Below are 11,387 nucleotides of genomic sequence, written 5' to 3' on the forward strand. Positions count from 1 at the left end.
AAAAAGGATTAGACATTGGTTGTCTGAACATAGTCAGTAAATATCACCATGTCAAGCATTGGTGTGAGACGTTCTCCTTACAACCGACGCGTTTCGGAAAATTCCTTCTTCAAGGATGTGGGAATCGAGGCTAAAATTTATCCACAACCCTAACATTAACTACATGTAAAAAAAAGGTTTTCTGATGCCCACTTTGCCATGGGATAGCATTCTCACTGATATACCATCTACATGCATCGTTTTTAATGTTTATATCTGCAACATTGAGATATATATCACCTATTTCTAACGTGTAAGTAAATGTTTCAAAAACAATGTACACCCTATTTAGAAAAGTGTTTTTCTTGTAAGAGGTTATTGATTATATATTTTGTACTTTAGATGAATCTCTCCTTTTTCCTCTGCACCCTTGAAAAAGGTATTTTCTACGAAAAACACGTCGGGTGTAAGGAGAACGTTCCACACCAATGCTTGACATGGTGGTATTTACTGACTATGTTCAGACAACCAATGTTTAATCCTTTTTTTGTTTTTATGATATGTAATTTTCAATAAATAATTGTTTCTACTATATATTTTTTTGATATTACTTTATTGAAATTCTTTTTTTGCTGTGTTGCCTATAAAGTCCACCTAGGGGAACTTCTTCTCTCTTCTATTGTGAAATTTGGATGTGGTGCACAACAAAGCATAAGGCTGGATTCACACCGATGCATTTTTTGTGCTTTTTGCATTGTGCAGATTTGCACTACAGAACATGTTCCATAGGAAACCATGTTAAATGGACTGTAGTGCAAATCTGCAAAATGCAAGAAGCACTAAAAATGCATCGGTGTGAATCCAGCCTAATAGAGATGAGTCCTAGCTGCTTTTCAGCAGTTTATTTGGTTGTAATGGCATTCACATTATAGTCATTATTTTTGGGAGTTACCGTCCACTTAGGCTGGATTCACACCTATGCATTTTTGGCGCTTTTTGCATTTTGCAGATTTGCACTACAGTCCATTTAAAATGGTTTCCTATGGAACAAGTTCTGTAGTGCAAATCTGCAAAATGCAAAAAGCACTAAAAATGCATAGGTGTGAATCCAGCCTCAGGCCTGGTTCACGCCTATGCATTTTTTTAGCGCATTTTCAGTTTTGCAGAAACACACTACAGTCCATGTAACATGGTTTCCTATGGATGTAGTTCACATCTGTGCATTTTATGGAAAGGGTCAGGGACTTTTTCTGGTTTTTGGGTCCATAGACTTCAATGGATGAAAAGCATGTATTGAAAAATGCAAAAGAGAAAAAAAAAAACGCAAAACGCGGTAAAAATGCATGTCCAAAAACACGACAAGCACCGCAAAAACGCTCAAAAGCAACATGCATAGATGTGAATCGAGCCTAAGAAAGGATTTACCTTTTTCCTGTGCCTTATGCTGACCCTATTTAGGGAAAAGGATCTCATGGCATGCCCTTGCCATCGGAAGCCACCTACCTGGAGTCCTACATCACTGCTTTCCATGCTTTTTGATATTCCACAAGGGACACGCTAGCTACACCTGTTCTATTGTCATACTTGCTAGAACCCACACTTACTACCTTGCGCTCTCTATTTATAACCTGGGGAAGGGTGACATCTAGTGGTAAGGCAGGGAATTACTCACGGCCAGTAAACTAGAAATAAGCTTGAACAACATCTTCCTTGCCACCTCCTTTGTAGCCTGCCTAATGTAGGAGTGCAGTATAAAATGTCAGGGGAGCAATACATGGAAGGTCAGCAGTAACTGTTGGGACAATGAATACTTTGGTCAAGACTAGGTCATGTACACAAAAAGTAAATTTGGTACCAGAGACCGGAGAGTTCTCTACAAGCACCACCTTCCCTAAATATATTTTAAAAAAATACCAAGAAACAAAATTGGGAAACTCCAAAATGGCCTTGGCGGGTTTGCACATGCACGGAACACCGCCAAGAGTGATTCCTTGTCTCCTCCGTGACTGGAGACAGCTGGTGGGATTTGGGGCCAACAGGCATTCGTATCCTGGCGGTGCCGTCAGACCCTGCCGGGATTAAGGGGGTACTTAAGACCCTCAGGGTGGAGGCAATGTTGCTGTGGCCAGTCACCCTGTATGGTACCTGAAGGATTTCAAATCCAAGGTTAAGTTGATCTTGTGTCGGATTATGGCAATTTGATTTCAGCTTATTGCTGAACATAGCCACGGTTTTGACACTATCCTTTCATTCCTCCATAGGGGATACTCCCTTGAGCAGAGGCGGACTGACCATTCGCGCACTCGGGCACTGCCCGAGGGCCCCATGTCACCAAGGGGCCCCATCAGAGTTGCCAGCCTCAATAAAACCAGGGACAGTATGTAAAAATCTGTTTTTAAAAAAATCCCAAGATTATAGCTGCCCTGTCTCCCCAGTACCTTTTCAGTGTGTGTATGTGTATTCTGTGTGTGTATACTGTGTGTGTATATTGTGTGTCTCTGTGTGTATAATCTATTGCCTGGGGCCCCATAATCTCCTATTGCCCGAGAGCCCCATAATCTTCTCCTATTGCCGGGGGGCCCCATAATCTCCTATTACCCGAGAGCCCCATAATCTTCTCCTATTGCCTGGGGGCCCCATAATCTCCTATTGCCCGAGGGCCCCATAATCTTCTCCTATTGCCTGGGGGCCCCATAATCTCCTATTGCCCAGGGGGCCCCCATGAGTTGTCAGTCCGCCCATGCCCTTGAGATAGATTAATTAACATTGATCTTCCCTGGTTCAATGTGATCATATTGATACTAAGGAAAGGAATACGGTTATCTTTAATGAAGTGTAGGTAAGAGGAGCTTTCTAAATTTAATATTACTACATCTATCTAGAAAAATCTTAAATTTACAGGAAATTTCTGTGATGATTTATGTGTTTCTTTAGATGGCACGGTCCCTTTGAAGCTTACTACAAGTAAATGAAGTATACATTTTAGGAGTGATATAATTATCAGCCTGTGAATTTCTTGGTTTCTTATCATGACAGGGTAGGTCTAAGTTGGACTATATTATGGTCAAACAGTTGGCTTAAGTGATAATAAGTGTGCTGTACTAGCTTAATCAACTATATGCCTTATTGGACCTCTTGGCATATCCTGAGGGACCTTCGCAACCTTGATCACGTTTGGGGTGAGTGCATCCATCAGATGATCTATATATTATTGTAATCATGTAAATACATGGATTGTAAATTTGACAGACCCCTTGGAGTCTTTGTGTGTACTAGTGTCTTCTCCTTCTCTTTCTATTTTTTATTTTTATTTGTATTTATTAAAATGTGACATTGTAAAAAGGTCCTACAAAAGCTCTAGAAGAAGCCATGATTATGGCGAAACACGTAGAGGCAACCAACTTTTGTATTGAGATTTCATGTTCTGGTTTTAAACTTTATTCTTTTTGTAACCATGTTTGCTTAAATAAAATCAAATTTGATTTTATTTTTTGCACCTCAAAACTCCAAATTTTGTTTATTGGTGTTTTTATGTAATGTACACCATAATGTATAGAATGCATTAACATACAAAACCCACATATATAGTACAGCAGCAGGACGAGCCCACCTATTCACATCAGATCCCCCTTACATCAAGAATCCCCATCAGAATTCCCCCTCAACATCAGAGTCTTTCCCCTTACATCAGAATCCCCCGGAGTCATTCCCCTTATGTCAGTTTCCCCAGAGTCACACCCCTCCAACATCAGGGTCCTTAGAATCCCCCCTACATCAGTGTCCCTGGGGTCCCCAGAACGACCAACCTTACATCAGGGTCCTCAGAGTCATTCCCCTAACAGGGTCCCTACAGTCACTCCTTTAAAGGACAGTCCCCAGAGTTTCCCCTAGTTGCACCCCGTCCCCAGAGTTTCCAATTCCAATCAGGGTCCCCATTCTTCCATACATCTGGGTCTTTTTTTGAATTATTGTCAACAAGAATGAAAGCTAAAATGAAGGGGGTGCTTCTAAAACTAGCCATAGGCGCATCGAGATTTGAACGGTTCAGCAAGAACTGTCTGAATTTTGATCGATCCATGGGCCAATCTATCAGTCAACTTCAGTACAACCAGCCTGCCAGGTTTTCTTCATATGATTACTGTCAGCGGCTATAGTTGAAAGAAAGAAAATTGAATAATGTATGTGTAGCCAAGCAAACAACTGCAACCTTCTCCCCTGATAATAGAACTTTCAGTGCACCCTGCATATATGCTGCTGAGCTGATGGTGTATTTCCATCTCCACTTTATGGTGACAGGTCTGGGAAGCAGATATGAATGATCACTACACATTCTGGCTCAGCATTATTTACTGCTGGGCTCATTGTCAGTAGTGTAGTGTTCATTTTGGGATCAAATTTAGATTTAATAGTCTTAGTCTTTTGACTAAAAATAGGATTTTTATATACAGCTTACCTGTAAAATCCTTTTCTTGAGAGTACATCACGGGACACAGGAGCTTCATTACATAGTGGGTTATATAGGCACCTCTGGTGATTGGACACTGGATAACCCCAATTAAGGAGAATTCCTCCCCTATATAACCCCTCCCATATGGGAGGCACCTCAGGTTTGTAGCAAAGCAATAAGAAACCACGTAAAACCCAAGAAGGGCGGGAGCTCTGTGTCCCGTGATGTACTCTCAAGAAAAGGATTTTACAGGTAAGCTGTATTTAAAAATCCCATTTTCTTGATCATACATCACGGGACACAGGAGCTTCATTACATAGTGGGATGTCCCAAAGCAATGCTCAGATTGAGGGGAGGGAGACACAGATCATAATTATAGACCGCCATGGACCAGAGGATCTAAACTGCAGCCTGCAGTACACTGCACCCGAAGGCGATATCCTCTTGCCCTTTGACATCCACCTGATAAAATCTGGTGAATGTGTGGACTGATGACCAAGTTGCAGCCTTACAGATCTGAGCCAGGGAGGCCTGGTGATGCACTGCCCAAGAAGCACTTACAGCCCTAGTTGAGTGCGCTTTCACTTGAAAAGGAGGACTCTTCCCCTTTACACCATAGGCCTAAAGAATAACTTGTCTAATTTATCTTGAGAGAGGGGATTTTGATGCCACCTGGCCCTTCTTAGGGCCTTCTGGCAAAATAAACAAACAATCAGTCTTTCTTATCTGAGCAGTTGCCTGGAGATAGACACTGATTGCCCTTACCACATCTAGAGTATGCAAAGACTCTTCTTCTGCGGACTGTGGATCTGGAAAAAAGGATGGTAGGATTACATCTTGATTCAAATGTAATCCTGAAACCACCTTAGGCAGAAAGGACCTATTAGGACGCATCACTACTCGGTCCTTATGAATAATTAGATAAGGTTCCTTGCTCGAGAGAGCTGCCAGTTCTGACACTCTTCTAGCCGAGGATATGGCTATCAAGAAAAACATTTTTTTTAGTCAAAAGAACTAACGAAGCCAGATGCAATGGTTCAAATGGTTGTCCCTGCAATACCGAGAGAACCAAATTCAGATCCCATGGGCATACCGGTGGTTTGACTGGCGGCCTTAACCGCATAGTCCCCTGAATGAAAGCCCGGACAAGAGAATGTGATGCAAGTGGCTTCTGGAAAAACACTGACAAGGCCGAAATATGCACCTTGATAGTGCTTACGGCCAAATTTATTTCTAGGCCTGACTGGAGGAAAGTCAAGATCCTGCTAAGGATATACTTTCTAGGATGCCATCCCCTGGGTTCACACCAGGAAACATATTCCTTCCAGATTTTGTAGTAAATAAGCCTGGAGGCCGGCTTTCTGGCATTGACCAGAGTAGAAAGGACTGGCCCCAAAAGTCCACGATCTCTCAGAATGTGGGTCTCAGCAGCCAAACCGTTAAATTCAGACTGTGTAAAGCAGGATGGTAGATTGGACCCTGCGAGAGCAGATCTGACCGGAGAGGAAGGATCCAAGGCCTGCCTACTGCCAACTTCATGATCTCTGCGTACCAAGGTCGCCTGGGCCAAGCCGGGGCTACCAATAGAATCGACTTTGTTTCCCTCTTGACTCTTCCCAGGAACCGTGACAGAAGCGGGTATGGTGGGAAGGCATAAATTAGATTGTACCGATCCCAGGGAATTGCCTCAGCAGTGGGCATTCTGAAAGTGGTACGCACCAATTCAGTGTAATATTGAACTTGCTTTCTAAGTGCCTGGGAGGAGGGGACTCTCTCCTCTTCCTCTGATTCATCCGACTGCTCTTGATCCCTATCCCATGATAGGGATCTCTCCTCATTGTCAGAGGTGTCATCTGAAAGAGGAATCTCAGCAGAGGGAGGGGATCTACCCCTTTTTTCTGCTATTTTTCAGGGAAGCTGAAATAAAATTCATAATTCTCCCTTCAAAACCCTCCAATGTAGCCCTAAGGGAGTCTTCAGTGACATACGCTGGGGCTGAAACATTAGGAGAGGCTGCAAAACCTGACAGGGGCACTGACTCATCCTGTGAGGCTGGCTCCAGTCTTGCAGGGGGGGATGGTAATCTACAGGCATCTTTAGGACCCCTAGACCTAGGCAGTGATTTACCAGTGCCCTTGTTACCTCCCCCTGAGACCCTCTTATGAGGAGACATAGTCCTAAGCTACAAAGCAGAGGTACTAGTACAAAAGTGCAATCACTGTTGTGCTCCAAGTCTCACAGTAAACATATATGCTTAAACTGCACAACCTGATTCTGAGTAGGTGTCTTAGTTTTGCCTGGATCCAAACCCTTAGGATGCTTACTGCCCACAGCTCTGTGTCCTCCACTTACAGCCCCCTGGCGTTCTGGTCTTTTAAAATTGCCGCTTTAGCGCCTGCGCAGTAAGCGCCGTGCACGCTGGTGTGCACGGCCCACAACCACACCCACACTTTTAATTTAATATGGGAGCACGCCCAACGCGCGTGCATGAGGACTGCTGGCATCCGATGGGGGGAAAAGGGCCACCTACAGAGCTGCGCGGGACCCCCAGACTACGTGGAACCTCTTTTTTACCTGTATTGTGGCAGAATCTGCAGCGGAGGATGTGAGCCATCCAAAGACTGGCTTCACTGAGCGTGTATACCTGGAAAGGCATGCAAGTATGCATCAGGCTGCTCTTACTCCCTCTAGTGGCGGAAACTAGGTAAGACAGTCAACTACTCACATGAAGAAATCCATAATATATGATTCATATAGGATTAACTTCTCTTACCTTTCCCCGCCGCAGGAACTGCTGAAACAGACAGATTCCAGCCTTCACCCATCACGGCGGGCAGAATTGTGCCAACCCTCAGGATTTTTTGGGTTCCTTCTCAGAGGAACCTCTTACCTGGACCTTGTAAAAGACTCTGCCAGAAACTTTAATGCCACTGTTTAAATAGTACACCAAGTCTGGTTTTCCCAGAGCCCAGTCTTCCAAAGGAGAGGACTTACAGGCAAAACCTAATTTCTTCGGTTGACGAGGCCCGGGTACCATATCATCTTGGGAGTCAAATATCGGCCCGAGATATGGATCCGGTTATCATAGCCCTTAGACCCCCGCAGGGACCTGCATAGAGCTTTCTTCATAGCACATGTTTTACGTGACCAACCACCTTAGACACTGGCCCCTCTTGGGTTTTACATGGTTTCTTATTGCTTTGCTACAAACCTGAGGTGCCTCCCATATGGGAGGGGTTATATAGGGGAGGAATTCTCCTTAATTGGGGTTAGCTAGTGTCCAATCACCGAAGGTGCCTATATAACCCACTATGTAATGAAGATCCTGTGTCCCGTGATGTATGATCAAGAAATGTCATTTTAGTTTTAGTCCCATTTTAGTCATCTGCAATTGTTTTAGTCACATTTAGTCTACTAAAATCTGCAGTAAATTTTAGAAGACTAAAATGTCTTATATTTTAGTCAACTAAAATCTAAACGGGTTTGGTTAAATTGTAATGCATTATTTAAGCATTTCTCTAGAATGTCCAAACTCATTATATACCCCTGGATTAAAAAAAAAAAAAAATGAATAAGTTATTAAGATATTAAGGTTTGAACAAACTCACGAATACAGATTTATCTACTCTGTATAGTCTGAGGGGGCCTGTAATGCTGCACAGTGCTCTGGATGGTGGACTGAAGGGAGGTCTGTAATGCACAGTGCTCTGAATGGTGGTCTGAAGGGAGGCCTGTAATGCACAGTGCTCTGGATGCCAATGGCCAGAGGATGCCTTTAATGCACACAATGCTCTAGAGTCTAGGCAGTGATCTGAGGAGGCCTGTAATGCTGCACAGTGCTATGGACAGTGATCTGAGGAGACCTGTGATGCACATGGTGCTCTGAAGATGGACAGTGTGAGGAGAATGCCTATAATGCATTGCACACAGTGCTCTGGGTGGTCTGAGGAGGCTTACAATACTCACAGTACTCAGGACAATGGTCTGAGGAGGCCTGCAATGCTGGACAGTGGTCTGAGGAGACCTGTAATGCACACAGTGCTCTGGACATGGACAGTCTGAGTAGGATGTCTGTAATGTATTGCACACAGTGCTCTGGACGGTCTGAGGTGGCTTATAATACACACAGGGCTCTGGACAGCAGTCTGAGGAGGCCTGTAATGCTGCACAGTGCTCTGGACAGTCTGAGGAGGCTTGCAATACACACAGTGCTCTGGACAGCGGTCTGAGGAGACCTGCAATTCTGCACAGTGCTCTGGACGGTGGTCTGAGGGGAGGCCTGTAATTTACAAACTCACAGTGCTCTGCTCTAGATGGTCATGAGTCAGGGCTTTTTTTGGAGGCTTGTAATGCGCTTTGCTACTCTGGTTGGTCATCTGAGAAGGTCTCTAATGCTGCACAGTGCTAACTTCTAAGCATGGTATGGACTCGCTTGCTTGCTGGGAGGGGAAGCACTCATAGGCGGAGCTGAATATATAGAGGAAACAAACTAGATAGTGCTTTATCCTTAAGTTTTTCTTTATTCACACACTCACTTAAAAAAAACTCTCTTGTGCATATAACAGCAGTCACAATGCTTAAATACCAGTATTTATTGTATTCTAGAAGATGATGATGTTGTTCAGTAAGCCCTGCCCCTATGCATTTTGCTACAGGGTCATGAGAACCCTTCAGTTAGTCATGTCTCTGCATATAGAGTATATTTTGTTAAAGCAAGTATGGAATTATAATTGCCTTATTTCTTTGTGCTTTGTGCCTATAAACAAGACTGACTAAGAACTTGAACAAAGCTCACTTTGATAAAAAAAAAAAAAAAAAAATCAAGGCACTGCTGAGATTCGAACTCAGGATCTCCTGTTTACTAGACAGGCGCTTTAACCAACTAAGCCACAGCGCCTTGGTGGTGTATATTCACTGGTGGTGCATCACTGGTGGTGCATCACCAGCAAATGTGCACCACCAAGGTGCTGTGGCTTAGTTGGATGGTGGTAAAATACAGTAAAATCTGCAAATTGGCTTATCGTTTGACTTCCGGTTATGGAATAGGGCAAAAATATTACTTTTGTGAGATTTTTTTGGCAGAAATTTGTCACATTTCCATAAATTCAGAGGGGAAATGTTTTGATAGTTAGAAGAAGGTTGTAAATGAACATTTCCCTACTAGATTGTATTACCTTTATACTGTAGCTCTTAAAAATGTTCCTCATCACCAGTTTCCCTACTGATATTGTCCCAGTGCTGCTGTCCAAGAGAACCAGCTTCTTTCAGTATTCGGAGATATTGTCAACAATGCAGTTGAGGACTGTAGACGCAGCGGTCGGCCAAGGAACCTTAATGCAACAGATGAAAGACAAACCTCGCCTCTTTCCCTTTGACATCCGAAGATGTCCAGCAGTGCCATTAGCACAAAAATGGTGGAAAACAGTGGGACCCAGGGAGACCCATCTACTGTTCAGAGAAGTCTGGCCAGAAGTGGTCTTCATGGAAGAATTGCAGCCAAAAAAGTCATATATCCACCATGGAAAAAAAACTAAGTGACCCAACTATGCATGAAAACATAGGAACTTCTATGAAAAACTCTGGAAGCATTGGATCACCCATTTCTTACCCCCAGACCTAGATGACTCCCTTATATTACCTTGGTAGTGAAACTATACCCCCCACCTATGACAACATGTAAAGGCCTGGCAGCACTGATCGAGGTCCTCTCTCTGGTCTCACTAATAGTTTTCAAGATTAGTGAGACAGAAGAACTATTGTATTCACCCATTGACCTACCTGATGCATAATTTGAATACTGCATAGGAGAAAAGGCCACATTACACCCCTGCTACTGAACAATTCCTAGAGAACAACTGTCCAGACCGGTTTACATACTGTTACTTTAAATGTTAAAGCTTCCTGTTATTCTACATTGACATTCTGTACCAGAGGCATGCCCTCTACTGCTATACGCCCTATCTTTCCCCTTATCTGAAGGTTACTTCACTTCCTGTTTTATTTATGAACAAGAAAATAGGAACTGGGGTGTAGAAAAATAGCAACAGGTGCTCTAGATTAGTAGTTTTTAACTCCTGTCCTCGGGACCCACTAACAGGCCAGATTTTCAGTATTACCATGGTGAGATGCAGACTAGAATACTGCAATCAGTGAGCAGCAAATTATATCACCTGTCATGTATTTTAGTTATCTTACAAACCTGGCCTGTTAGTGGCTCCTGAGGACAGAAGTTGAAAAGCCCTGCTCCAGACCATCAAACCCATCAAGCTGTGATGGCCGAGCGGTTAAGGCGTTGGACTTGAAATCCAATGGGGTCTCCCCGCGCAGGTTCAAATCCTGCTCACAGCGTACTCTTTTACCATTGAGATATTTTATTAATTTGTCTTTATTTTACATTGTGTCATACTGTACATTTACATAAAGTGTTACTAAGCCCAGTAATATGAAAATCGTTTATCTGCCCACAGTGCCCACAGTTTATAAATCTTTTTACATTAAAATATTGCCACTATATACCCTTTTGACTGATTTGTATACCACGGTCAGTGATAAACTGCACAGTTTCTCTAGTGCTGAGAGTTCAGGTAGGAGGAGATTTCCACTTCAGCCTGTATACACATCCACATGTGTGATGCCAATATCATGTGACCTGGCTAGTTTTGAGAACAAGTAATTTTTCTCTCCAGCATAAAAGACACAACTGTGCATGAGCAGGTTGGCTACCCTGCCTGTGTTAGCTGGCTTTTCACAAATAGAGAGTGCAGGAGGGAAGGATCTGTGCATACAGAATAAAACAGCCTTTTTTACACAATGCAGAGGAATTAACCCCTTAAGTTCCACAGTGAGTATAACAAACATGCTATGCTGCAAATACAGGCTGATTTTATTGTTGTGGGTTTAGTAATGCTTTAATAAAGTATTCAGCCTGACATAGAAATTGTAAAATATGTCACTTTATTTT

The 11,387-nt window shown here is 43.1% G+C and overlaps 2 non-coding genes across 2 annotated transcripts; one reads left to right on the plus strand and one right to left on the minus strand.

Moving 5' to 3' along the window:
* Window positions 1–9,249: 9,249 nt before the first annotated feature.
* On the minus strand, window positions 9,250–9,323 carry TRNAT-AGU (transfer RNA threonine (anticodon AGU)). Its single transcript has one exon. It is a non-coding gene; the product is annotated as a tRNA-Thr (tRNA).
* A 1,369-nt stretch (window positions 9,324–10,692) lies between these two features.
* On the plus strand, window positions 10,693–10,774 carry TRNAS-UGA (transfer RNA serine (anticodon UGA)). The gene has a single exon. It is a non-coding gene; the product is annotated as a tRNA-Ser (tRNA).
* The last annotated feature ends 613 nt before the right edge of the window (window positions 10,775–11,387 follow it).

This window comes from Lithobates pipiens, unplaced genomic scaffold (assembly GCF_037356315.1).
Source record: "Lithobates pipiens isolate NorthernLeopardFrog02 unplaced genomic scaffold, aLitPip1_a1.2 Scaffold_8, whole genome shotgun sequence".
Lineage (NCBI taxonomy): Eukaryota > Metazoa > Chordata > Amphibia > Anura > Ranidae > Lithobates > Lithobates pipiens.